Here is a 27,866-nt window from a genome sequence, read left to right as displayed (position 1 = left end):
TTAAATATAGTTTAAGGAAATAATAAATCATTACAAATTTATTCTTTATCCTTTAAACTTCTAGAAAATAAAACTGAGAAGCTACAATGCCTCATTTAAATAAGGATGTTGATGCAATAAGAGGTGCATCAGGAATTTGTTAGAAGGAAAACAACCTATTGAGCACTGTGCCTACATTTCTATCAGTAAACTGCATCAAATCTTGTTCTAGACCACTATCGCAACATGGTCCATATTGCTCGCATTCCCCATGTCAAGGCAGTGACTTGTAGCCACAAACACTCTCCAAACCTCTTATTTATTGGTATATATGCAAACTATAATACCAGGGTATGAAGCATATGGAAAAGCTAGAATATGCTTAAGTTAAGATGTATGTAACATTCACAATTAAGGACAATCTCTGTTGGCCTTTTTTCTCAGGTCTAAGCCAAATAGATTATCCCTTAGCCTTTGTTAACTGGAACTTTACCTCTTTACATTCCCTAACACATGAAGTTGAGAGGTCTCAACCCTCTCCCACTACAGTCACAGGAATGTGTTGGCCATGCTCAAAAGGAATACCCAAAACCTCTTTGCAATTTAGAGTAGTTCAACACAAAATGGATGGCAAAGTTAATGGCAGGAGCTACTTCAGAGACAGGAGTACAAGAATCCCTTTGAGGAGTCATCCTGTGCTGGAAAACTGGGATAAGCAGCAGTAAGACTACCTGTGTTCGATGCCAGACATGTTCAGAGACCTGTGCAAGCAACTTTGTTCCAGCTCCTGAGATTCAACAGTTCAGTGAGACACAAACAAAACCCACAAGCATAATGCTGTTTATTACTCAATGGAATACAACAAACCCAGACAGCTACAGATCAGTCAGGGGCTATACAATCTACACGAATCTGTCTTCAGGGTTTTCACTTCAGTTAGCACTGTGCTGTCCCTCTACTCCTGGTAATATCAACCACAGCTGGAGTATATGCTGTTCCTTGGCTGCATGGGTACAACTGATGGCATTGACTATCACCATGACTACATTCTGAAAGCAAACAGCTGCATCCAAAACACTTGCAGGACCTCAACATCAACCATTGTCACCACAGCAGCAATCAGGTGACGATGAGCTGTTCTAGTCCCACTGAGCTCTGGCGGGCAGGAGGCAATGAGCTGCAGCCTTGCCCAGAGGGGAAATTCTTGCTGTAGTAGGGGACATCTTGCACTGTGATGAACTTCATGAACCCAGCAGGAGCTGGAACTGCTGTTGCAGCTGCACGTGATGCTTGTGGAAGGCTGTCATGGAGCAGGTGATGAGCTTTTAATTTATGCATAGGCAAATAAGCATTTTGCTTTTCTTTTGCTCCTTATTTTCAGAATATTTGCCTGAGAGGCAAGATTCATGATCCTAGGTAGTCCTGTAAGTCTGGTCTGTTTCAGCTTGGCAACTTTCCTCAACCTTCTTGATAAAGCCTTCCTCATCATCGTGAACAAGGACTTGTGTTTGACTATATATTCTGCAAATGAGGAGTTTATGTTAAAATAAATAAATAAATAAATAAATAAAGTTTAAATGAAGAGTAAAGTGCATCTGTAGACTAATGATTCCCTTATGACTGCACAACTCCCCTGTGTTTGTATATGGAAAGCAAGTGAAAATGGGTAAAAGAATAATACAGCATATTCAGCTTGTCATAAGGGAAATTAATCTTGTTGCATTTATTCAAATAGGAATAGATATGTCTTAAAGAAATAAAGGTTCCTTTCTTTCCAGCTTTACACAAGCTCTTCACTGCCCAAAGGCTGTCCAAAGCAGTATTACAGCAACCTTGTGACTGAAAAGGCCATAAAATTATTAAAGTACTTGCTACTTATGTATTATTGCACAAGATATGAAAGTAAATCAATGGCATGTTGTTTCATGGCTTTCCTATCCAAACACTTTTTTTTTTTTGGGGGGGGGGTGCAAAAAAAGATCATAATAAGGATGGGAATAGATAAAGTCTCAATTTTTAGCAAATTAATATTTATGGAACCCATTCCTCTACCTTTTATGTTTATAAAAGGTAAAACTAATGCTCAGGCACACCTGCGCTGATAATCTGTTTCCAGATGGCTAAGGCAATAAGTTTTTTGTTGTTATTGTTGTAGTTGTTTAGTCTGTTTGGTTTTTATCTTGGATGTAGAGAATTCAGCAATAGTTAACACCTGGAATGCAATTATAATAGCATTAAAAATAACCTTCAAGTAGAAAAAAAAAAAAGTGAGAAACGAAAGGAAAATGTCTCAGTAAGACAAGAAGTTGTAAGATTCTACCTTACTGTGAGAACCTCTGAACCTTCAGCTTAAAATGTAGTACTATATTCAAAAGGAAATGGGTTAGTACTCCATGCAGAATTCGTAGCACTTTTGCATCTTTTTTCTTGAGGGCTGAGAAGAATAATATTCTTTAAAATAAGAAAGATTTAACAGATTTCTCTTTCTGTGTCGTAAAATATATATATTTTTTTAATTTAAATTCACTGAAACTTTTATTGCCAGGGGTTTCTGGGAAAACACAGAAAAGTAATATATTCATTCCAAGTTGGAAGAGTCTTAGAAAGTCAGTGTACGCAAATATCAAGAGCTGAGAGAACAGAAGCTGATTGCACCATTGTGCTCCCCTGAAGATGACATTGAAATCCTTGTTACAGAACTTTACAGTGTACTAATTGAGAGAGGACAGCTGGAAAAGCAGTGTATCAGCTAGAAAATTAAGCTTGTTACATATGAGTGAGAGATTTGTTCCATCAATTGGCTTATTAGCATCTTTAGAAAATATTCCTTTACTTTGTCATTTTTTTTTTCTTCAGTGTATTTCACCCTCACTTCTTTTCATTAGCTGGAGCTCCCCCTCAAGGAATACAATGGGAAACTAGTTTTGCAATAAGAGGCAGATTTCTCATTTTAACTAAGCAATCTGGATATCCTAACCTACAAAATCTTAGAGATTTTCTTTAGGGCATTCATTCGCTTATGGCTGATATTCAGTTTGCTAAGCAATTTCATGTAAAAGTGAGGCTGTTCTTAAATAAAGAAACCTAGGCCAGAAAAGATTAGAACATTGATCTGAGTGACTTTGGGGACTTACATATGATTTTACTCAAACTAAAATTTTTGTACTATAAAATGGCTGATACTTTGCTCTAGTACAAAAGGCCACATTAGTACAAAAGGCCATATGTAGTATAAAAAGGCTCACAATTCAGCAAAACCTAGATGACACCAGCATGAGGGAGAAGAGAAGATTGTCAGCATCATCAGGAATGGGACTTTGTTCCCTTTTCAGTGCCTCTAGCATTCCAAGCATGCCCTCACTTTGACTCATCATAGGTCACACACAGTGACCAGCCACACACCTATATAAATAAGTTACATGGGAGAAGATGTCCATGCCTCTTAGGATTTGAACAAGATATCTTCTGCAATAGTTTTGGTGGTATTAGAGATTTATCTGCTTGACTGCATCCATTGACATCTTAGGAAATACAATATTTCAGGTTATCCAAGTCCTACTCTCAGCATTCTGTGGTACATCTCAGCATGGCATGATCAGCTATTCCAGAATGTGCTTAATTTTACTTCTTCCAGAAACTGGATGAAGTCATGAAAATGACCTTGGCACAGTATTTATCACTTATTTTCCTTTTAATGCTGTACAGTAGATAGGGAGAAAAATACCACACTCTCTCAGTCCCAGCAACATCACTTCACCATACATCTTGACTCCAGCAAACCCCTTAAACTCTTCAGCTCCCCAATATTTTTATTGCACAATACTTACGCTGTGTATTTTGCAGACCTTCACAGTTTTGCTGTAGCCTACAGCAGGCGTTGGGCATACAGCCATGCTACTGAGAAAGGTAACCATCTGCACCTCTGCCCTGGCTGCTAAATACTGAACCTCTGTTGTGGGATATTGCCCCTTAAATCTTCTCAGCAGACAGAGTGAATGTTCAGTCACTGAGGACCCAGATTGCCAGAGATCTAATAGTTAATCTTCGCAAATTATGCTTATTTGTTCAACTGAAACAGCTGGGAGGGCACAGCCAGCATAACCAGAGGGTTTCCCAGGACCTACCTGGAAATATGATGCAGCTGTAGATCTCTGCTGAGACAGAGAAATTGCTTTTGCTCAGTTCAAAAAAGTTTGAGTAGCCACTGTTCAAAAGTGAAATAAGCTGCATTTAAACGGGCAGAAGGGATCTAATTGAGTTAATTATGTCAAATTTAGTTAATTATTGTTCATTTGGTCCAAACAAAGCTATTGTTCTATCTTGCTACAACAAACTCTTTAGAATTTAAATTAAATACTTATATTTTTCAACCCTTCCAAAAAAATAATGCTTAATATGACTTTCCCCTGAAATCAAGTTCTCAGTTTATTTTCCAGCTCTAACATTACCCCTTTTCTGGCTCTACCGAGCACAAAAACCTCTTGCTCAGTCCTTCAGCAGTTCTTCTTCCTTGTGGCAGTATGGACAAACCCCTCAGGCTCCTGGCTGAAATTCAAGTGGCAAATATATTGGCCTTTGAGGAGACAGCAGAAGCTATACTTTTCCTGTGCTGACAGCCTTTTTCTGCCCACCTACACTTTTCTGAGAAAGAATCAGAGAGTTGCTCTGCTTTCCTCAATGCTACAGCCTCTGGGATAAGACCTGAGAAGCCTTAATGCTTCAACTTACGCAAGTATAGCTGGAGGGAATGTTCAGCAGCCAGGCATGTTTCCATGCAGAGCCACATGAAGCCATTCTACATGCTTTGCAAGCTGTGCAATTGCAGTAGGATGTTTGTTTGCTTCTTTGTTTGTTTAATGTAAATGAGTTCCCTCAAGTAAAGCAATCTATATCTGTCCTTAAAACAGTATAAATAGCTTACATACAGCAACACTATATAGATATGTTCTAGACAATATTTACTCTGATTTTTCTTACTATCTCCATGTTAGCTAACTGAAACTTCTCCTTCATCACCTATATCTTTATTCCAATGGATATGCAATATACAGCCTTTGCAAACAGTTCAGTTATGTTATCATTGTATTCATATATAATCATTCTCCTCATTACTGACTGCGTCCGTTTGATTTGTCACAAACAATATGTAACTAAACAACTGCAAACCTTTAACATCCATTCTGCATCACAAATTTCTACTCATGCAAGAAGGAATAATTCTGTGCCCTGTGCACTGGCTTTGTGGTTTGCAAAGGCTATAACATCACAGGCTGGTTAGAGAAGAAAGGAAGAATGCAGAAAGTGTAGTTGTTTTTGCAACTGCTATACCCACTGAGACGAGCACTTTCATTTGTCTCTGTAATCTGAAGGATCTTTCCTGAGCCCCAGGTAAATTAAGAAAGAATGTGTGCACGGGGGGTCCCTACTGTGTGGTTACCCTAATGTTTTCAGGACTCTTCAGATATATCCTGCTGAATTAGATGCATAAACGAAGAACTAATCCTGCTGAATCAGGAAATGAGACAATGGGGATATTCCATATCATTCCCATTACCTTTATATTGTAATCTGCAAAGGCTAGCGCTCTGAGTGTATATGGCTTGTCTAATTCCCACTGCAGTCAATTGGAGTTTGGGGTACATGTTCAAACATGCATGGGGAATGTGGAAGACCCTGGTGACATGAAAAGGAACATTTTCTTTATTATTCAAGTATTTATAGTCCATATCTCAATGTTTTGAGTCTTCTCTATAAACTGAGATTATCTAGGCTTCAGAATAAAACTGAGAAACAATTTACAGCCTTGTTCTTTAATATGCCTTAAGCTTCTGATGGTGTACCATTAAAATAAAGAAACATGGGGAAAAAGTTCCATTATAGAGCAACAAAGTTAATTTTAACTCAGAACATATGCTCCAATATCACCTATGTTTCCATATTGTTAACTAAACTACTGGCATCAACTTGATTTGTTGAATAAATAGATTAATTAATCTGAGTGAGACATCCCCACATTCCCGTTATTCTCCATTCTGTGCACAAAAATGAGCAATCATGATGTGCACTTGTATTAAATTTTGTCAGTAAAATATGCTTGCTTGATATTGTAGGCATTTGCATTTTATATACTTCAGTTACCATCTGCTAATGGTAATTTAATCATTCAATAAATAACACTAAAGAGAGCAACATTAATGAAGATTGGAGAATTTTTTAATATAATGAATAATTTTTGGTTTACTTCTGAGAACTGCAACTGCAGCCAGCAATAAAAAGGATAATCCATTTAAACTAGAGCACAATAATCAAAGCTGTTGTTATGGTTCTGGCATAGTGGATGACCAAAGGGGATTGTAAATTCCCAGAGTGATGACTTCCCCTACCCTTTACTGAGGAATAATGTGTGAATCATTATGTTACAGACAGATGGGGCTGCTCTAGAGAGGCTGTGATTTCATGCTAGCCTAGCAGAAGTTCCGGGAGGCATTCATAGCTCAGAAAACTGCAATATCTACTGCAGGGCAGGAGAAACCTGGGTATAGATGAACCCTTTTAGAGAGTGCGGGAGTCAGATCCCAGCTCAAGAAAGAACACCCCTTAGGGAGAGCACTTCAGGGCCTGCTAAATAGCTGTCGGCTTGACTCATACGCAAGTTTAAATATAAACATTTCTTTACAGGCTTTTCATAATAAATGTATACTGAGATATAGGTATTTCTTTGATACCTAAGACTTTTATCCTATTTTAGCTCATTTCATTAATGCATGATAAACCTTTGGCTCAGTTTTAAATGTACACTGAATTTGATTCTGTTTGCGGGCTGGAGTAGAGGTAGAGCCCAAACTGCTTCTTTACTAAGACTCCAAACTGTTCTTGTAGTAAGATGGAAACAGGCTTAACCCTAAAATATAGAGCTCTGATGTCTGCCAGTAAGTTCTAGTCCACTAGAGCCTACACCTTCTTACTCACATCTGCACTGAACACTACCTGCAATGTTACATGTGACAGGTTCATATTGTAGCTCTTTGTTTCATAGGTCCTCTTCCATTTCTGTATTGAAACAGCATATGCACAGCTTTCTAGCATCTCCATATCTGAGTACACCGATACCCAGGCAGAGGTCGATAGTGACATATACCAGACAGATTGGTGTGATGTCAGATGAGTCCAAAATCATCCTCACGGTCACAACCAATACTATAATATTTCCAAGTCACTACAGGGGGCAGTAACTTGTAGTTATTCAATGCAAGTAGATGCTGTTTTAAAAAAATAAATGAATAAATGAAGCTTGAATATCATGAGACTGAAGACAGCACAGATTAATCCATCGGATCTCAATTTTCTATGAGGAATTTCACTGAGTATTCCATGTAGTCAGACTTTACAGGCTTTTAAGGCACTTTGAGAAAACCAGAAGAGACTTAGAAAACAATGAGATCAAAGGAGTTGAGACAGGTCATATGAGCAGCAGAACTACAGTGGAGGATCCAGGAAAAGTGTTAGAGTTACAGTAGCAGTAGTTTTGCCACCAAAAAAAAATAGGTTAAATAAGAAGAATTAGTGATAAAAAGAGTTGTCCTATGGGATCAGACCGGCTATTCATTTGCCAAGTATTTTCCCTTTGTCTATGTCAATACTTAGGGAGATAGCATGAACATTATTTTATCCATTATTCGCTTTGCCTGTTCAGTATCAATGTTAGAAGGCACACCCCTGACTGTTTCTTCACCATCCGTCTATGGACATGTTATCAATTAATTTATCCAATCCTCTCTTGATTCTGCTGATATGATCTGCATCCCTCAAGCCCCTTTAGAAACAAATTCCAAAAGTATGTACAATCACAAATTAATTCAGCTTGGTAGGGATCTCTGGAGGTCACCTAGTGCAATGACCAGCTCATTCATTGCAGGGTTAACTTCAATGCTAGATCAGGTTGCTCAGGTCCTTGTCTCTGAGCTTTGTAAATCTCCAAGGACAGAGATTATGAAGCCTCCCTGAACAACATATTAATGGATTTAACCATGCTCACTGTGATCGATATTTTCCTAACTGGAAATTCTCTTGCTTCTCTTCCCTCACTCTACTTTGTCAACCTTTGTCTAATATTTTCTATCCACTGAGTAAAAGCTATTTTATTTGTTTTAAAACAATGTCCTAGCTTCAGAGATTGCCCTCTAGCGTGGTCTTGTGGTGAGAGCTGCCATTAGTCTTTTTTTACATTGTGAGTGAATTTTCCTCAAAAGCGAGAGGATTTTGCTCCTTTGTGAATATTAAATGCAGTGGAGTGGTCTATGTTTCCGTTGAGACGGAAATGTTACTGTACCTGAGCCCTTTGATTATTTATAATCCAAGATGGACTATGACAGTACAATTAAATATGTAACCAACGATTTATTCTCATTTGCGTGTGACTGATTATTGCTAAATAATTTATTCAAAACCAGGTTTACAGATGGATCAATGTCTGCAGGTACAGGAATATGTAACTTTAGCAAAAACTTTGTCGTTCTTTTGTGTAATTCCTCCTGAACAACCTATGGTTGTAGTAAATACATAATACATTAAAAAGCCTTTCACCCTGCTCAGTGTGTGATTCAGTACTGCTGGTCTGTTTTCCCAGATCAGGGTGGCAATGTCCATGACAGGTGAGTCTAGCTCAGCATCCTTTGTATGCCAGCTCCATCTGCTTTATCTTGCCTGTAATGTTTTCATGCAGATAAGCTTTTAAGAGGAGGAAATTTCCCATTACCTTTTCTTACTCACTCTGTAAGTTTTTGCCTTTTAGCCAGAGACCTGCTAAGTAATTGCTTTTCAATGAATTGTTTTTGGTTTTGTTTTTCCATTGATTGATGTCATTCTATTATAAAACCAGAAAATGATCCCTCATTCATTCTGGAATCTTCAGAGAGAAATATTTTCCTGCATCAACTACTGCACTAAACAATTAATGGTTTATGGTCTTCCATTTCCTCTAGATCAAGGCACCATTTCTTCAGTATAATTTCAAAATAAAACACAGTAAAATATTTTATTATATTCTTGAGTAAATGATGACCTCTCAGGCAGGTGTTTCTGAGGCACAGCAGAGAAGAGAAGAAATACAAGCAATAAATATAGACAATTGTAGGAGGTTTAAAGTGCAACAGTAATGCAAAATGTTGGCGAAGATAAACTTGCCATTCTTTTTAGTGACAAAGATCATTTTTTCACTGCCTTTGCAGCCTAACTTGCAGGTTATTCTACAGTAAATTACTTTTAGAGCAAGTCAGAAACAATCAGAACAAAGCAGTCTATAGCTGCTTTCACCATGCCTCCATGGTGAGATGGCGACTCCTCAGGGCTCATCGGCATGATGTTCCTGCTTTCACCCACTTTAGCTGCAGTGCTGGCACCTCACTCAGTCCTAGACCAGTAGCTTGGCTTCCCCTCAGCTTCAGGTGATGCCCAGCACCTGACACTTAAAGCCTCCTGACTACTGGTCAGTTCAGAGGGTCCCTCTGGACACATAGACCTACATCGTAGTGCTGCAGCCCACTCCTGTGCATGGCTCTGTTGTGCATGAGGATTAGTCAAGCCAGCACACATGGGATGGACAAATACATTTCCATTCAGTGTGTTTTGTGTGCTGTGCTAGCACCCAGGTAAACCAAGAGGACTGCGCTCAGGATATCCTTCATTTCCTTCTTCTCCTGAACTCAGGCTAAAGGCATTTTGAGGACAAAAAGGGCTCCACTAGACAATGCCTCCCTCTTATCATTTGTTAGCCCATTTCTCACTCCATCCTTTAGCTCCCAAAGCACTGCTTTGACAGGGAATGGCTCTGCAGTTCTCACTACTTCTTAACAAAAGTGATTTAAAGTTTTTCCCTGTAGCCTGAAGGGAAGATGACTGTTGCCCTCAACAGGTTAATATAGCCTGAACCTAGCTGAAGGGTGAAGCCAGCTGCTATTCAGACACAAGTGAAAAGGAACTGAGCCCCCTGCTATTTCTTACAATCCATTTTAGTGAATTTAGTTCCCATTGGAGGCATGGTGAAAGCAGCTATAGACTGCTTTGTTCTGATTGTTTCTGACTTGCTCTAAAAGTAATTTACTGTAGAATAACCTATGTTACAGGCTATGGCTCTGCAATTTTACACAATGCATGTATAACTTAAGAATCCTTCCCACATTGTCCTAACAAAGAGGAGTCATTTTCCACGTTGAGAGAGTGGTTTGCTCTTCATGCTCCTCCAGCACCTGGCCTGTCTGCTAGAGCAGCCAATAAGGTTGCCACTGGTAACAGTATTTTATTTGGGATACAGAATATTATTTTTTCTAAGTCTAACATCTGACGTCCTTATTAGTTGTGCCTGTTGCAGCAAGAAGTTGCAAAGAGATGAAATTGTAACGATTTAAACTGAAATATTCACTAAAAAATCATTCAGTAAAAATAAATAAATAAATAAAATAAAAAATAAATTAAAAAAAAACTTGAAATTTTAGTTTTATGTCTAGCACTAAAAATGTGCCTAGTTCTTTCATATCTACTAGACTGAAAAATTAATGGACTGAGAAAATGAAATTCAAGATAGAAGGTAAGTTATTGGAGAGTTTGTTACTTTGCTATTATTTTACCAAAATCAAAGGGGCTTTACCAGCTAAGGATGAGTTAAGAATTTGTCTCATTGCAATATTAGAATGTCAACCATAAACCAAGCAGGAAAATATTGGTGCTGCTTGAGCTAACCAAATGGCCATATATGAAGGCTGAAGTGACCAGAAATGGTACAACAGGCTTGCTTAGTCCTGCATAGATGCACTGAGCCATCTCAAGCAGAATCCCAATGGTGCCAGAGGGCAAATCTATGCATAAGCTCTCCAAACCATGCGTCAGGCAGAAAGAAGTACATATTATGTTATACCTTCCTCAGAAGTTCATTTGGATGGTGAACAATCCTCAGAGAGTCAAGACCAAACAGGAAGCAAAAATAAATGCATAACCTGAACAACCTAAGGGACTATGTATTTTAAATTCTGAGGATAAGGTGCATACTGTCAAACAGATCATTTCACTCTTTGAATTAAACTCTGAGACATTTAACTTTGGCAGATGCATTCCTAACAATCCCTAGGGAGGCAGAGAACATTTATTCCTTATGCCCTCTTCATTGCAAACTGTTCAAACAATTGTAGCAGGCCTCCACTGCAGAGCCAACTGAACCAAAAGATCATAAAAAGCAATTTTTCTAGACAGCCATTCAGAGACCCAGCAGTTCTCCTGCTGGCAAAAATAGCAGTGTGTGGCATTTGGACTCTGCCAAGCTCGTGCCCCATGAAAGATGACAGGTGACAAACTCAGAGCTTGCGAACAATGAGGAAAAAAAGGCAAGAAAATAGCACATACTGCCCTCCCCTAAAGCCAGGAAGTGCTGCCTTTATGATTTTTTGCTGTCTGCACTTTATGCTGAGGTTTTGTTATTCTAGTAATATAAATGCAGGGTTATCCTATATGGGGAAAAATGTTAGGCTAGCATTGCTGGCTCAGCCATTGTAAATCAAATACTTGTTTTATGTTCAGAGAATAAAGGAAAGTGTATAGTAAGAAAGAAAAAAATATGCTGCTTTTCTTAGTGCTACAAAAAAAAACACCAGCTCAGTTTGAGCCCTTTACAAACATATTTTACAAAGTGAAAGAATTCATATATGATCAAATTAGGCTTATTACAAACCAGTGACATATTTCTGCTATGGAATTGACCAGTTACACATGTTCAGTAATTTATCCTGATGGCTCAAGGCTTGCCTTTAACGAAACTCAGTTCTCATGAGATCCAATGACATTTCATGTGAGATTATGCTAGCCATTGTATTTATATTTTCCTGACTTTATTAAATGTATTGTGGCATATACATTGTCAGGATCCATTCCAACCATATCTAAAAACCAAATGGGGGTGTCAAAATATCTCAGCCCTCTTTCTCCCCTCCCTACAGTTTTCATGGGGAAGAAACTCAGGCACAAAGATGTCCAGTATCCAGGATCACGCTGCTGACTGCAATGAGGGGAGGCGTGCTAGCAGTCTGTGTCATGCACCCACTGCTCAGGTGAAACGCAGTCACAGCGACCTCTCAGCTCCTAGTATCCCCTTACTAAATGCCTGAGCTGTCTCTATTTCTCACTGAAATAACTTCACTGAGACGAGCCTTTTGTAAAAAATTGTGTATGGGAATAAAGAGTCCATTCTTGACATTAGGTCAGAGAAATTGCTGCAAACATAGTTCTGTGTAAGTGGGAACAGAAATTGGGGTTTAATAATGTGACAACGTTTTGAAGGCATCATCTTCCCCAGGATTCCTTTGCCAGTGTCTATTCATGTGTTATTTATACATTATACACATTATATATTATATTATACATTACACACATTATATATTATATTTATACATTACACACATTATAGAGAGTTTCCTGGCTGGACTGACATTTTCCAACACTCTTTCCACATTATTGTCAAAATTTTCTAAACTAAAAGCTAAAACTTTAAAATGATCAATTCTGCCAGTTTTAGTCTTGTCTTTGCCTCTGGAATCTTTTCAAAATCCATAACAGACTGAGATCACTCCAAATTGCCTTCTCTGAATTCCAGAAGAAAGGGAGAAGAAAATATAGGAAGCTTTTGGAAGAAAGTTTAGCCAGTCAGTTAAAAAGATGTACAGTTTAAAGAATTAGTTGTTTGGTGTGGGGGAAAAATTATCAGAGAAGTCTTATGGAACACACTGGCTTTAAAGATGGAATTGACATTAAGGACAACAAAGAGAATAAAAAATAATGAAATAATGTTTGCTCCTCCTAATGAACTGGAAAGGAAGAGAGCATTTAGCATTTTCTGTTTTGAATGTTTGGTGGTTTTTTTTTTAATGGCATTTTTTTTTTCTACGACGTGAAAAATTTTGTTAAATTGCGTTGTCTAGTCATTAAAAAATGTCCCTTATAATGCATGAGGCAGTGAAATAATATACTCACGAAGTGACTCTTCTGAAACAAAACCAGCAAGGAGAGTCTTTACACCTGCAGGACCTTTATTTAGGCTTGGTTCTGTCTGTATTAAACAAAACACCCTGTATTAACACAGGAAGCCCAAAATGCAATCAATTCTTTACCTGTGTCTCTGCTCGTAAGTTAAGCCCAGGACAGCTCTCTGGCATTAAAGCCAACTGGAAGAGTACAGATCACTTCCATAACATAAAATTACCTTACCCTTCAAAACAGCCTGGCTTCATCCAAACTGCCTACTGGAAATGGTCCATAACCATACTAAATTCTGCCCCATACCCAAGGCCTATGTTTGGAAGATTGATGATCAGTCTGAGACAAAATCAGCAGCCACTGGGAGTTGTACAGCACAGACGCTTCAGCTGCAGTGTTTGGGCACACCTCCTGGAGGTGTTTGGCTTATTGCTGAAGACACAGACATTGCAGATATTGATCCTCCACAACTACTGTGAGTTAGCCCCAACAGGCAGCTCAGCACCACACAGCCACTCGCTCACACCCCCCAGGAAGGACAGGGGAGAGAACTGGAAACGTAAAAGTGCCAGAACCCATGGGTTGAAACCAAGACATTTCTCTAGACAAAGCAAAAGCCACACACAAGTGCAGCAGAACAAGGAATCCATTCGCTGCTTCCCATCGGCAGGCAGGGGTTCAGCCACCTCCAGGAGAGCAGGGCTCACCCCATGGCACGGCTCCTCGGGAAGACAAACGCCATCACCCCAACATCCCCCCTACCTCCTCCTTTCCCCCAGCTGCTGTCACTGAGCACGGCACCACGGGGTGTGGGACATCCCTTTGGGCAGCCTGGGCCAGCTGTCCTGGCCGTGTCCCCTCCCAGCTCCTGGGGCACCCCCAGCCTCCTCGCTGGCCGGACAGCACCAGGAGCAGGAGAGGCCTTGGCTCTGTGCGAGCACTGCTCTGTAGCAACTGAAACATCCCTGTGTATCAGCACTATTTTTCTCCTAAACATAAAACACAGCACCATACAGCCTACTAGGAAGAAAATTATCTCTATCCCAACCCAAACCAGGACAACAAGAAACACAAAAAACTTTCCATGCTTGGTGACCCAGCACAGATTTTTGTTTGTTCGTTTGTTGGTTGTTTTTTGTTGTTGTTTTTGTTGGTTTTTTTTTTTTTTTTTGGTAGTAATGGAAATTTAAGCGGTTCTTGTCCCTGATTGTTTGTCCATCAATGCTTTCTGTCAGAGCTGAGCTTTGTGATTTTCTCCAGGTCCTAGAAGAAGAGAAATTGAAAACAGAGTTTGCAGCAGTCAGTCATACTTGGTGCTGAGATGTGTCATGAGGTGCTAATCTCCTCACTGGGAAGCTGTAATTCATTGTATGTGGACAGGCAGAGAAATCTCTAAAGCCACCAAAAATCACTGGAAAGAGTGTCTGGCTCAAATCCCAAGACATAAAACTTTTACCATGCAAAACACTTATACTGTTGTGTGACTAGTCCTGACATTAGTGAGGGTGAGGGAGCTCTTGTGATACTAGAGGCCCCAATAAGGGAAGGAAGTAAAGTCCCATTCCTCATGATCCTGATGGTCTTCTCACCCACAGTGACCTGCTTAGCAGTCAGCACGCAACAGCTGCTTGTTCCTCATGGACTTTTCTCCTCTCCCTTCCTCTTCACTCCTTCTCTGTCCCCTGTTTTCTTCCATCAGCCTCTTCTCGCACTACCTAGAGTATCCTGAGTTGGAAGGGACTGACAAAGATCATCAAGTACCTGACCCTGCTCCTCTCCCCATTCTCAGACATGTGGTGTGACACCCATCTTGTGTGTCAGTGCTGGTGCACACAGGATTTTCCCACGAGTGGACTCGATTCACAGGTCCAGCACAGAATTACCCACTGCCTTTGCAAGCTGGCATTTCTGCTAAGCAATTTGAACCAGCTTGTGGAGTTCAGTGACAGCTCAAGACAATCAGCACATCTTGGGGCTGCGAGGAGGTGGTGGCAGCTGTGGGGCTTGGTAGCAGTGACCTGCTATGCCAGCTCAAGCTGTCTGTGAAACTGCACCTTCAGGAAGCAGAGGCTTCCTTCCTCTTCCTCAGACATTCTCTCCCACATCTTCCCCAGCCACCAGAAGCCTACCTAAATTACAGATGCAGGAAGAGTCTGGAGGAGAGAAAAGCTACATTGTTCAAGTCCTTTGTTGCAGCACTGCAGAAATGAACTCAGGATTTCCTGAACGTGACAGAGCAAGTGTAAGGAGGAGCCCTACACTCTGGCTGTTCTTGGCTCTGCGGTCCAATCTCCCTTTTTTAGATCTAATTGCTTGTTATTTTGGTGTGCATACCTTGCTTTAACTGAATTAACCAGGGAGCTATTGCTCAATGTGTCACTATGAAATAAGTGTTCCTTCCCCAGGCTCTCCTTTATCATGTGCCTATCCTTCTGACTCCTAACAGAGCTTCCTGGGGACTTTTATAACAGATTCCCTGATATTTGGCACTTAAATAACCATCTGTGAACACTGTGCTGGTTTAATTCCATTGGCTGCAACACAGAATTTATTCCACTGGGATTTACTATAGTATCAATGTTACAAAGGGGAAAAAAAAAAAAAAAGAGAACTTGTGTAGCTATTGAAAATCATTGCCTTGATAAATCAACATCAGTGACAGTACTTAAATACTACTTTAAATTAAGATTCACAGATCTTAAACCCTGATTCTGTATGTTCTAATCGTGATTATGAGAAGAACAATGCTACTAATAGAAATGTAGAAATATTTCTATGCCAGGAAAAGTAATTTAACATGCTACACACACACACATATAAAACGGTCAAGTTGCTTCTAGAAATTAAATATCAAAGCACACATAACATTTTTTTTGTTGTTATGAATGACCTATAACTATTCAGTAATTGCAAACAATATTATGAACAAATGCTGTTTCATACTTAGTCATTTACTATTTTTTTCCTTTGCTATTCTCTTTGTGAAATTGCTCATACATACCGTGTAAAGCATTTTATCTCTTACATTTCTCATGTAGAACAGATATCTGTTTCCTTAGGCATTTTATCCCTTACATTTCTCATGTAGACTAGCTATCTATTTCCTTAGATTTTTAGGCCTCTCAGCCACAATGTTGTTGGCACATATATTTTTAGCCATTTACCCAAAGTGTATCAAAATACATTTTATCTTTCCTGCATCACATGCATTAATATTAAGAGTTGATACATGTACAGTATGGATTTAGCTAGGAAGCTGTAAGATATATTGGCACCTCTTAAATGCTATTTCTTTGTTCTCCAGATCCTAAAGTCTTGGGAGCTGAGGGGAAGTATCTGCGTTTGTTGCTGTTTCCCTCAGAATGAAATCTCCAGCTAATATGGTCGGGGAGATGCGTTCAAACACAGGAAGAGGATGTAACAGATGTAGTGGCATCTGCTTGCACTTTTAGAACCTTAACTAAAAATGTTCTGAGGAACGATTTCCCGCATCTTTCTCTGTGAGAATCAACTTAGCTACCCATTGATAATACTTTAAATGTCAACACTCTTCTATCACTGCTTATCAAAGACAGAAAAGGAGTGACTGCAGTACACCATCAAATTTCCCCAAGCCCTAGCCACAAAAGAGCCTTAAAATACTACCAATGCTATCACACTTTTGCAAGCTGAAGTTCAGCCAAGGACACACAAAGCCCAGACAGCAAGACTGAGCTCAGGAGCCCCAGCATTCATTTGGTGCATATATTCTCAAGACCATGCATGCATCATTCACCTGCCTGATCATCTGATCATCTGACAAGGCAGTCAGGGGAAAATTTGTTTTTTTTCTCTCTCTCTTTTTTTTTTTTTTCTGATCTGGCCACTGAATAAGAAACTATTCATTACTATTTTCTTCTTTATGTTATAAATAACAACTTCTACCAATTATTAACACAGCTACTTCTCATGGTAGACATGAGAAATGTCTTCAGACAAATTCTTCAACCTGTTTTCCAGTAGAGCTGTGGAGGCAAATATTTAGCAGCTATTGTTAAGGGGGGAAAAATCCTCAGTTTTTTTGTGTTTATTTTGTTGGTTTCTTGTTTTGGTTGGTTTTTATTTTATTTTTACTTTTTTTTTTTTAATTTAGGATATTGTCTACTTCCCCTCTTTTTTTCTTTCTTCTTTCTCTCTTTCTCAGAATAAATAGTAATCCAAAAAACTTTCCAACATCAGGATTTGTAGGAGACACAAACAGCAGTCCTTCATTTCTGCTCTGCACATCTGTGAACAGCAAGACTACTGCCAGAAGTGTACTTTAGAGACTCTTTTGCAATAGCTTCTTTCAGAGCTTTTCCTTCCTACTCCAAGGACATTATGTAAATCAAGAAGATATATTAGACTGCAGTCTTGGAGAATTGTGGTGGTTAATCTAATGATGAATATAGCTCTGTAAAAGCTCCCTTACTAATGCTTCAAGACTTATTATCTAACTTTTGGAAAACTATTTCAGAACATCACAGAGTGGTTCCTCTTTGTTATTTGCAAGGGAACCTTGATGGTCACCTAATCCTCAGAGTGTTTCCAGAACCCCCTAGAAATTTTCTGAAAGTGTAGTTTCCCTCTCCAGAAAGAGCCTGAATCCACCACTACACATCTCACAAGGCACTGTAATGCAGTCACTGCACCTTCACACTTGGCTCCACTGCAAGCATGAAGCATTGTACTTGGGGGAAAAAAAAAAAAAAAAAAAAAAAGCTCACTTTGTATTGAGCCACGTGTGCTGGAAGTTTTCGCCTGCTGCTCAAACTAAGATGCTCCAACAAAAACCTCTTTCTAGAGAACTTGTGCAAGACACTAGCTTTGCCAAGATAGAGCTGAGTTGGTTCATTCCTGAGTACATTGATGTGCACATGTCCCACATCTACACAAATGTTGAGGCAGTGCTCATGGAAGGAGAAAAAGGCTGTAATGAAATGAAAGACAAAAACAACTGCTCAGATTAAGGGGGCTTTCCTACTTCATATGAAGTTTTTCAGGAGATCCGCAGCAGGAGGCAGTTTGTGCAGCATCTGAGTGAGTGTGGAAGCAGGGAAAGACAAGGAAAGGCTCAGTGATAAACTTTGAGCTGGTTAGCAGAGAAAATCATTTAACATATCCCTAGCCACAGCTTCAACCACAGAAACCCTAAGTATGGCAACAGGAAGCAAGTAGTGAGATACTTTTCCTCAAAGAATCTGATCCTCCAAGCTCTTCTCTGTGCGAGTCATCAGGCAACAGTGTGCCTCCTGTCATCAGCTGTCTTCCTCCATCTCCTCACACCCACTTGTCAGTCTGGCTTCTTCACTTAGCAGTAAATCCAGGCCATCTGGAAATCAACCCTTGCTGGCCATCACACAATATGTATTTCCATAAATGTCAAATATGGTGAATAAGGTTTTGTCAGCAAAGACTTGATTATACTCTTATTATGCCTGAACAATTGACATGAGATTATGACTGGCACTTGGCAGGGTGACATGGTCCCTGAAGTGAGCTTAAGCAGTTCAGATGTGAGCACGCTGCTTTCTCCTTTTAGGTTTTTGAAGCCTCTTGTCCCATTCTCATCTTTCCCAAAACCATGTGCTACTACATATATTGTATCAGTGTGCTTGCTAGAGGACATTGATGCACTGAGATTGGAGAAGGTGCTGAGGAGCTGCAGAAGGGAGTGGTGCTGAATAAAGGGGTCACAGTGTGTGCGTGGTATAAGAACAACTGAGAGAATTCATGCCAGACACACTGATAGAGTTCCTATCCTGGGATAACCTGCACATTCTCTCAGGATACCCTGACTACCTAGTCATAAATGAATTGGTTTGTGTACTTCCTTGTGGCTAGAGCATGGACACAAACAAGGTTTTATGGCCTGTAGGCCATAACAAGGCCTCTAATTTGGACACACACTAGGAGCAATCTAGCAAAGTAGTCCAAATGTGTCAGCATTTTATCTGCTTATGATGCTATCTTATTAAACACAAAGTAAACATAATTTGTAGAGCCTATTTCACAACCACTACTTTTTACTCATTAGAGCAGTAAGGTAAGGATTTGATAAATGAATGACGTAGTTCACACAACTCCTTGGACAAATTCTAACACAAAATAAAATTTTCCAGATTTCCCTAAATAGAAAGAAGAAGGTTACTAGGGTGGATTATCTTCAGCAAACCTATTGGGGTTTCATCCTATCTTCCAACTCCAAAAAACTATAATAATCTCTGCAAGTGGTTTCCTTCTCTCTGCTTTTTCATTTGCAAGCTTAGCTAGGAACATCGGGCTTGGAGGATGGACTGAACTATTGAACTTGGTTAGTAGCATCCAACTGATGACTGCATTTTTATTTTTTTTTTTCCAGAAAATGGCTCAGCTAGTTCTCTGCACTGCTTCAAGAGTCATCAAGGACAGAAGTACAGCAAGATCTTCCTGTACTCCAGAACACACAATGAACACTGAAACAGACTTAGCCATGGCTAAAACCAGCATGATAATTAAAAACAAACAACAAAAACTCTTTCCACTGATAAAATTTCAGTTGTTTATATCCACTTGATGTGGAATATATCCCTCTGATAAAGTCACTTCAAAGCTTAGACCAACCGCTTCAGATGAGTCAAAGCTTGTCTCCAGATGCAGAGGAAGTCATTATTTTGCTTCTAAAGAAGCACCAAGAAATGTGACTTGGTTTGTTTTTCTTCTCTTGACAAATGTCACTGGAAACTACTTGACTACTTGACGTTTAACTACATTAGACAATGAAGAAAATCCGCCTGTTGTCCAAAAGGCAGCAGTCACATTGGATGGATTCTCTTAACCAGTAAATTCATTATCACCTCTTTTATTTAAGTTACAATTTTGAAAACATTTTTTTCCACATCTCTTTGCTAAACAAATCTGTAGGTACTTCTTTCCCACCCCTGGAATAGATGGTAGGCTGATGCAGCTTTATATGTTTATCCTATCATTCAAAAATAAGGCTCACAACATTGTGAAGGCTGCACATTGACACCTCAGGATGTTTAATTGTTACCAGCTGAAAATCTGAGTCAGGGCACACTATACGGACAGCATTAAATTATGTCTTAATTCAGGACTCCATAAAAAGTAAAGCAGAGGAGAATTAGGTCATCAGGTTATGTATGTGCAACCTCAAGTTTTCATACTGTCCATGACAGAATATTAAATGTCTGAGTTGAGAAAGATATGAGACTTAGTTCTGTTATTTGCTTTTCATGTCAGAACTAGAGCCTTTGCTATCTGCTATATTTTCCTTTCAAAACCCAGGCCTCCTGTGAGACTGAAGATATCTTTAGAATTGTTAAAACTTTTAACATAAAAACAGTAGTGGAAATAAGTACTCAGTTTCTCAAAATAGGTTTGGCTATTTAAGTTAACTGAAATGAAAGTAGGTAGTCTGGGACTCGCTTGGAATGCTACTTGTCCAGATCCTCTTCCCCTGGTATAATTACCTTAGATGCTAAAGCAGCCCTTTGCATAGACATTTAGGCTAAAGTAAATCACGTTTGATGAATAGGAGAAAAAACATGCTTGATATAAGCTCACTAAAGCTTACATTTTAAATTCATTTTCAGTCCCCAAACCAGTTTTCTCCTTCTGTGTCTCTCATCAGAGCAATGAACATTTCTGACTTGCTTCTTTCTCATCTCATCTCTTCAGGCAGGAAGTATCATGGAAAACTGAAAATACAAAAGTGAGGGACTACCGGAAGACTTTGGAATTCATAATGCTGGGAAAAGAGACACTCTATTTGGGGTTGGAAATATGAAAGAAGCATGCTAGATTTCGAGTCAGGGTGTATGTAACACAGCTAATCACTGCCTTTTTCTTGCTTATGATCTTGCTAAAGCAGACTGCTTTCTTGTCATTCTTTCTGGTCATTTTAGAGGGCAACACTGCTATTATGCCGTCTTATGCCATTACTTTTCAAATTTCTCTTTTTCTTAGCTTTTAGGCTAATGGGCACTATGTATTACTGTAATACCATATGAGCACTCAGCAGATCTGACTCAATTTACCTTAGTGCTCTTCCCTTTGGAGAGAGGTCCCCACAGTCTTCACACTGGCGAAGCACTGCAGCACTTCCCACACCCCTGCCTGTCTGACTTTGCCTAGAATGGCATTCTGATGATACGTCAAGGTACCAATTAACCTGGACAGAAACCAAGGAAGGGACAGAGAAGATTAGGATGGTACATGAATGAGACTCTCTTCTTGGTCAGTCTGCCTGCTGGTGTTGGGGTACGGAGCCAAATCTGGAAAGAGGAAAGTAGTGTCAGGGCCAGTAAGCCAGCTGTGTCCATGCCAGCCCTCAGACGTCTGCTATTTAACACCTAAATCAAATATATTTGGGGTTAAAAAGTATTAAAAAGCAAATAAAATACCACGGGCAATTTAATGGGGAATAAAAATGTAATAGGGAGTTCCACTTTTTTTTTCTTTTCTTTTTTTTTTTTTTTCTGCAGAACCTGCAAACTCTGTTTTAATTTCCTCCATTTGCTCCTCAACCATTTCATTGCCAAGAAACATGCTTCAGCCTGCCCCTCAAATGCTTTGATCTCCCAGCCACCACCTGCATGAATGTGATATTCTTGAAGAAATCTGCTTATCAAGCGGGGTGAGGTGAGGAAACAGGAATCTTGGCAGAGAAGTGAGTGTATAGCCAGTATGTCAGCATCATTGGCTCCAAGCAAAATGATGGCAGAAAGGAGTAGAGAACTTGTTTCCTTTTCTAAAGTGTACATCTTGAGAGTGCTGCTAATAAACTGACAGTATATGCACTGTATATACAATACAATATATTTTCATCTGGGTACAATATGATACATTATTACAGCCAGCTACCAATAAATCACAGATTCTGAAATGTGAAAATAATATGGTTTCTAAAATGTGATATTAAGCTGGGTCAGTGGGGTAGAATGGGCATTTTGGTATTTGGGAGAACTATTTTTTTTTTCCAGTGGGCTTCCAGAATAAAATCAGTTGCTTAAAAAAAAAAAATCTAAATGACATTTTCAATTGGATTTATGAGAAGTAACAATAAAATCTGTCTTCAGGACACATTTTGCAAAAATGTTTTTGTTCACCTTTGCTTCTGTTCTTTGACACTCGGGTTTGCTGTGCTGCAAAGAAATGCTGTGGTACATCGCACCTGTGATAGATTCACACTAAGAACAGATGAGGAGAAAAGGAACATTCGTGACTTTGCACTAATGAGGTTGCTGATCCACAGCTTGCTGATAATTCCGGCACAGTGGAAGTAAAGCCAAAAAAAAAAAAAAGCCAAGAATCTCATTTGCATGCTGACAACTGCATATCTCCTCAGACACATCCATTTTCAGGTCGCTGCTACTGGTTTTTAACCTTGCTCTAGTATGGCTAACTGAGTGGCTAGTAGTCTTGTCATCCTAGCACTGAGCTGTCCACAGGCTCCAGAATTCCATTTATTTTGTCTCTTCTTATTCACTGGCAATTTATTCAATGCCAAGACTCAATCAGATAGGAAATTCAAACTGATAGACTTCGGTTAAATGAGAAATTTGCCCGTTTATCTTAAATTGTTTTCTAATTGATACAAATGACTATATGGACTCTGCTTTATATCAGATTGGTTTCTGAAGATTAGAATCAGTTTAAATTGAAGCCAACCTGTCACTGTTGAATTGAAATAGTGTTCACAAAGTGCCTCACTACTATTTAAGTTGGTCCAAAAATTGATTTTAAGTTAAATTGCTAATTTATTCTTGTACAGATACAACCTTATTTAATAACACTTTGCATGGTAGGTCAGACGTACCAAAAAAATAGCACTGGCAGGGTGTTTGCTTAGATGGCCAGTGGCTACCTATTTTTTGTTTGTTCGAGATATCAAGGGGTAGGATACTGAGGATATCAAGGGGAATATTGAGGAAGCAGGAGGGAAAGTGACTCATGCAGGGATGAAAATGTTTTATCAGCTGTGACCTGTTCAGTCCCTGAAACAGAGAAGAAATAAGGAAGTGATTTATAGGTTGCAGCAGTTCAGGATGCACTCTTTAAGAGTTGCTGGAGGACAGTGGTACTCTGCACCTGCTCTTGTGTCCTGATATGCTCTCTATGTGGGGACTTCATACCAGCAGACTGCTTCCCACTACTGGGGAACCAGTTTCCCTCTACTTACTGAAAAGAAAAACTTAACCTGTGTTTGTCCATACCAATTTATGCAAGTCAGACTGCTGCTAAGAACAGAAACATTTAACCCTAGCAATCAGTAAGCATAGAGATCTATGAAAACATCAATTACAATTTAAGTAGACATCTGTTACTTTACACAAGTTTATGTTCCACCCAACTTTGGTATTTAACTTATAGATAGGATAAAGCAAAGTAAAGCAGATACATGTCATGAGCACTGTGCTTGACGCAGACCTTCTACTAAAACAAAACAAACAAACAAACAAAAAAGTAAATTTTAAAAAGACAATATTTGAATATTGGCAATGCGCTTTTAAATCATTACATTGCCATTTTTAAGTGAAAGACAGTCATTAGAACTATTACATTATATCACACCGCTTTGCATAAACACTGCATCTGTGTTTACGTGCTGTACACTGAACACAGACTTTTCTTGGCTAGCACTTTGCCAGCAACAGAACTGAACAGGGAACCAGTTTCAGGCAATTATAGAAGAGATTCAATGGGCGGGTACAACTGCCCCAGGCAGAATATACTGCTGATGTATTATGTTTACACACATCACAGAGATGAAGACACTAGGCAGAGAAATGATAGGTATGTAAGGGAATAAACAGGTTATACTCCCACCTAAACTGAAATCACTGCCATTTTTTGCTATTGTCATGAGAATTCAGGAGCAGTGCAAGTTCCCAGACCTACAGTACTACTATTGTATAGAGTTAATATAATGCCACTCAGAGAGCAACAATTAAGGAAAAATCAGCAGTCTATCCTCTTGAAATTCAAAAGCAATTAGTAGATGGTAATATTGATGGTGCTTATTGCACAAATAACCAAGAGAGAAGACCTGAACCTCACAGTTAGTTTTCTATTTAATTCTCTTTATTTATTTGTTCTTTAATAACGTTGATTTTCTGCATAAAGTGATTTCATTAGCCAGCTACCTGCATGACAAAACTTGTGTTTACTTTTCAGGAAAGCAGCCCCAAAGCCCTATTTTTATAGTTTTATGTTTTCTAGAACTCCCCCAAGATCTATGGATGACTTGGGAAAACTATTTTTACGTGTTAACTGTCCTTTGTGCTGCCAAGGGATTGTTACTACTGCTGAATAATGGGACAGGTCAGTCATATTCTTTTACCTTTGACTTCCTGACATTAATGTATGTGTGATTACAAGTTTTTGGCTGTGAATGCTGGTATAAAGAAGCACCTGAAAATACTTACTTTTCACAGATAAAAAGGGGTAGGGTGGAGGATGAATATGAGCATGGCTGGGGTTAAATGAGGATATGGGTGTTGTAGTATAATGATATAAGAAGTAAATACTTTATGAGGAGGCAAAGTAATGAAAAGATTTTATGTTGTATCTCTGGGTTAAATTAGTTTGATATTTTTCAGAGGGTGTGGTTGGGAATACAGTAGTTTGAAGGGCTGTGTTTTGTTGTTGTTAATTTGATTAGTTACTGAATTCTGCTGAAGTAAATTGAGGTAGCTGTATGCATATGAGTATGCATGGGCTTGCACAGTTTAGGTAAGTAATGAGCTTGGTGATGGCAAATTTTGTAGCTACATCTTTCTGTTTCTGGAGTATGCAAGGAGAGAGATGGAAGGCGATCTGGTTGTGATTTCTGTAGTATGAATAATGTTACTTCTCCAAGGCAAATGCTAAGAGGAAAAACAGTACGTGCTATAGATCCTTCACTTAAGCCCTGTTTAAAAAAAAAAAAAATTAATCTTTAGTCTCCTTTGCTTTTACTGTGGGGATCCTCTGGATTTGAGAACACCACCTTGACCACTTTTTGATAAGAAATAAAGGTTTAAACTCTTACGTACAGTGGATTTCTTCTTCAATGTTTGCACAAGTATTCACTGAGCTTTCATAGGGGATGTGCTTTAGGAGAGACATGTAAGAAACAGTAGCACTCTCTATTGCAAAGCTGGCTACAGATGCTAAAGCTGAAAGTTATTTTTCTGTTTAAAAGCTCCTAATTAATCCTTTTTTTTTTTATACCACTTACTAAATAAACACTGAGGTACAACACAAATATTGTGTGAAAGAACAAGCTAATCCTAGTACAATGACACAAAAGAAGGGTGAAATAAAGTTATAAGTTGTCCAGTACAGCAATAAGAAATTATAGCCGAGTATTAAAAAATAAATAAATAAATAAAAACAAAATTATATTGTAAATTCAGGTCTGTAGGTAGCTGCATATTAAGATGGAATAGTCACCTTTTCCTATACTTCCCTGTACTTTGTTATATACTCTCTTCTGTCTCAAAGCCTAAGACTCTAACAGATGACATTCATGTGTGGAGAGTTTCCTCCATGTCATTAGCTCTTATGTGGCATCGTCACCATGCTGCTTCCTTAACAAGTACGTTTGAATTTATCTATGAACTTGCATTTCTGGAAGTGACAGTAGATGAGGAAATCATCATTGTATACATGCCATTGAAAATGGATAATTAAGCTTTTCTGACCCGTAGTGTCCTTACTATACTACTGTATTACTACAAATTTAATGAATGATCATCTCTTGGGCTAAAAGGTAACTTTGTATGCTTGTCTACACTTGATTGATTCAGATGTGAGTTGCTATCCCAGAAGCTTCTCTAAATGAAGACTATCTTACATAAATTCAGATTAGAAAAAACACGTATAGTCACTTTTACCCTGAAAGCAAAGTAGCTTCTTGATTTAGATGTCACTTCTATTAAATTTAAACCAAAATAACCTATTTCTGTATGAAGTCAAGCATTCATCCAAAACTAATTATATATTTAATGAAACTGAGAACTTTTTTCTTTACATGAAGTCTCTAAGAACAACTTTTACTTTCACCATGCAAATAGTGATTTATTGTCAAAGTATTCCTTGTGGAGCCAGCTGATTTGTGCTATTACAGTTTGGATGCAAATGTTTATCAGGCAACTACAAAATGCTGAGTTAACTTCACAAATGTATTGAATTTCAATGGTCGCAAGTGTATGCTAATAACATGGTACATCAAGAAGCACGTATCAGCTGTATGACAAGCTGTAGGAATCAATTTTGTATCTTATTTTTAAGAGAAAATGCCAAGTGGAATATGGTTAATGCTTCTTACATATGCTACACCACCTGGCTACACAAGAGTCTTCTTTTGTTACAATGTGAAGGGGGGCAAAAAATCTATAACGCATTTCAGTATGTCCTAGGTTTATCTTCAATGTGCTGTATATATACATGTATTTAATGGAAGTATTTTACAGTTGGTCCTGTATAACAATATAGACATATTAAATGAATTCTTTATCAGCTCTGAAGGCCTAAGATTTTGTTGGATATCTCTAGGACTGAAAGTAACCTGATTTTTAGAATACGGATCTAACCTCTGAGCATGCACTGGTTTTGACGGGTGACCATGATGTAGGCATTTATATAATCTGTTATAAAAGTATCCATGGTGAGAATCAGGGTTACTAAGTATTCCTAGACTCAAATAAACCAAGGAACATTTGTAACACTTACAATCAGTGCAAGTCCCTAAATATTGGGTTTTTATGTCAGCTGAAGAAATAATATTTTTCCTGACTGATGCAAATCCCCAGATGTGGATGTATCAGACCAAGTTCTAACAGCTGTAAACCCTTGAGTCAGCTTAAATACACTAAAGCTGTAGTTACTCTGTAAGTATAAATGTGATTATTGTAACTTTTCGTATTTCTTCCTCCCGTTTGTAGCTGAAGTAGAGAAAACTGCTGTTACATCTGAAACTGAAACTTGCTTCAGATGTCAAGCCCTACATATAAAACCACAGCCACTTTGATCTTGTGTAGCATGTTTTAATTTTGGAAGAAGTAATTACCATGCATGCTGTAAAATATGCTTTGAGCTTTTTCTAGAAGGGGGATACGGGGCTATAACAGCGTCGATTCAGTGCTCGCACTGCTGGGGTGCTCTCAGCAGCGTATCTGCCCGTTAGCTCTCCGCAGCTACCTGTTGCCCCAGTTCCTAGGGGCCTAGCAGGCATTCAGGTGAAGGAGAGGGAGTAAAATGGCCGTGCTTCGGTACCCCCTCGCCACTTTCGGTAGCTAACACAAGAACCCCGTACGCAACCCCGGTGCTGGAGCACGCTCCCACCACCCTCACGCCGCCGGGTGACTGCCCCAAGGGGCTACAGGCAGCGGCAGCGCCCCCCGCTCCCCTCAGGGCCGGGCCAGGGCTGTGTCCGACCCCAGCAGGAGGGCTGACGGGCGGGGCCTTGGCCTTTCCCCTCCCTCAGGAGGGGAGGCGCCGCGCCTGGCCCCGGCGCTGAGGAGGGGACGGGGCCGCGGGTGTGCGGGCGGGGGGAGCGGGATCTCCCCTCAGGCCGCCGCGGCCATGCGGCACAGGGGCTGCCCGGGGCGGCTCCGCGCATGCGCCGAGGGGGCTCCGCTGAGGGGCGGGAGCAAGCCCCGCAGCCCGCTCCCTCCCGCCGGCGGGCCGTACCATTGCGCGGGGGGAGAACGGGGAAAGCTCTTCCTCCCTGAGCCCGCTGGCGAGGTCTCCGCGCTGCTTCTTCCCTTAATTACGCGTGAAAAACAGTGACAAAGGCGGTGGGAAGCAGGCGAGCGCCGCCGCTCGCTCTTCCGCCCCCTCTCCGCCTTCTCCTCTCCGCCTCCTCC

The 27,866-nt window shown here is 39.6% G+C and overlaps 2 long non-coding RNA genes across 2 annotated transcripts in view; both read right to left on the bottom strand.

The window, feature by feature from the left end:
* Positions 1-27,866, bottom strand: part of LOC310897698 — an 852,780-nt gene that overhangs the window by 311,244 nt on the left and 513,670 nt on the right. The window lies entirely within an intron of this gene.
* LOC310897697 lies at positions 807-27,750 on the bottom strand. Its single transcript, XR_014582486.1, has 2 exons — positions 3,807-27,750; positions 807-1,500 (listed from the first exon to the last, which is right to left on the bottom strand). It is a non-coding gene; the product is annotated as an uncharacterized lncRNA (long non-coding RNA).

This window comes from Anser anser, assembly GCF_964211835.1.
Source record: "Anser anser genome assembly, chromosome: 3".
Classification (NCBI taxonomy): domain Eukaryota; kingdom Metazoa; phylum Chordata; class Aves; order Anseriformes; family Anatidae; genus Anser; species Anser anser.
This window is presented reverse-complemented; position numbering and strand designations above follow the sequence as displayed.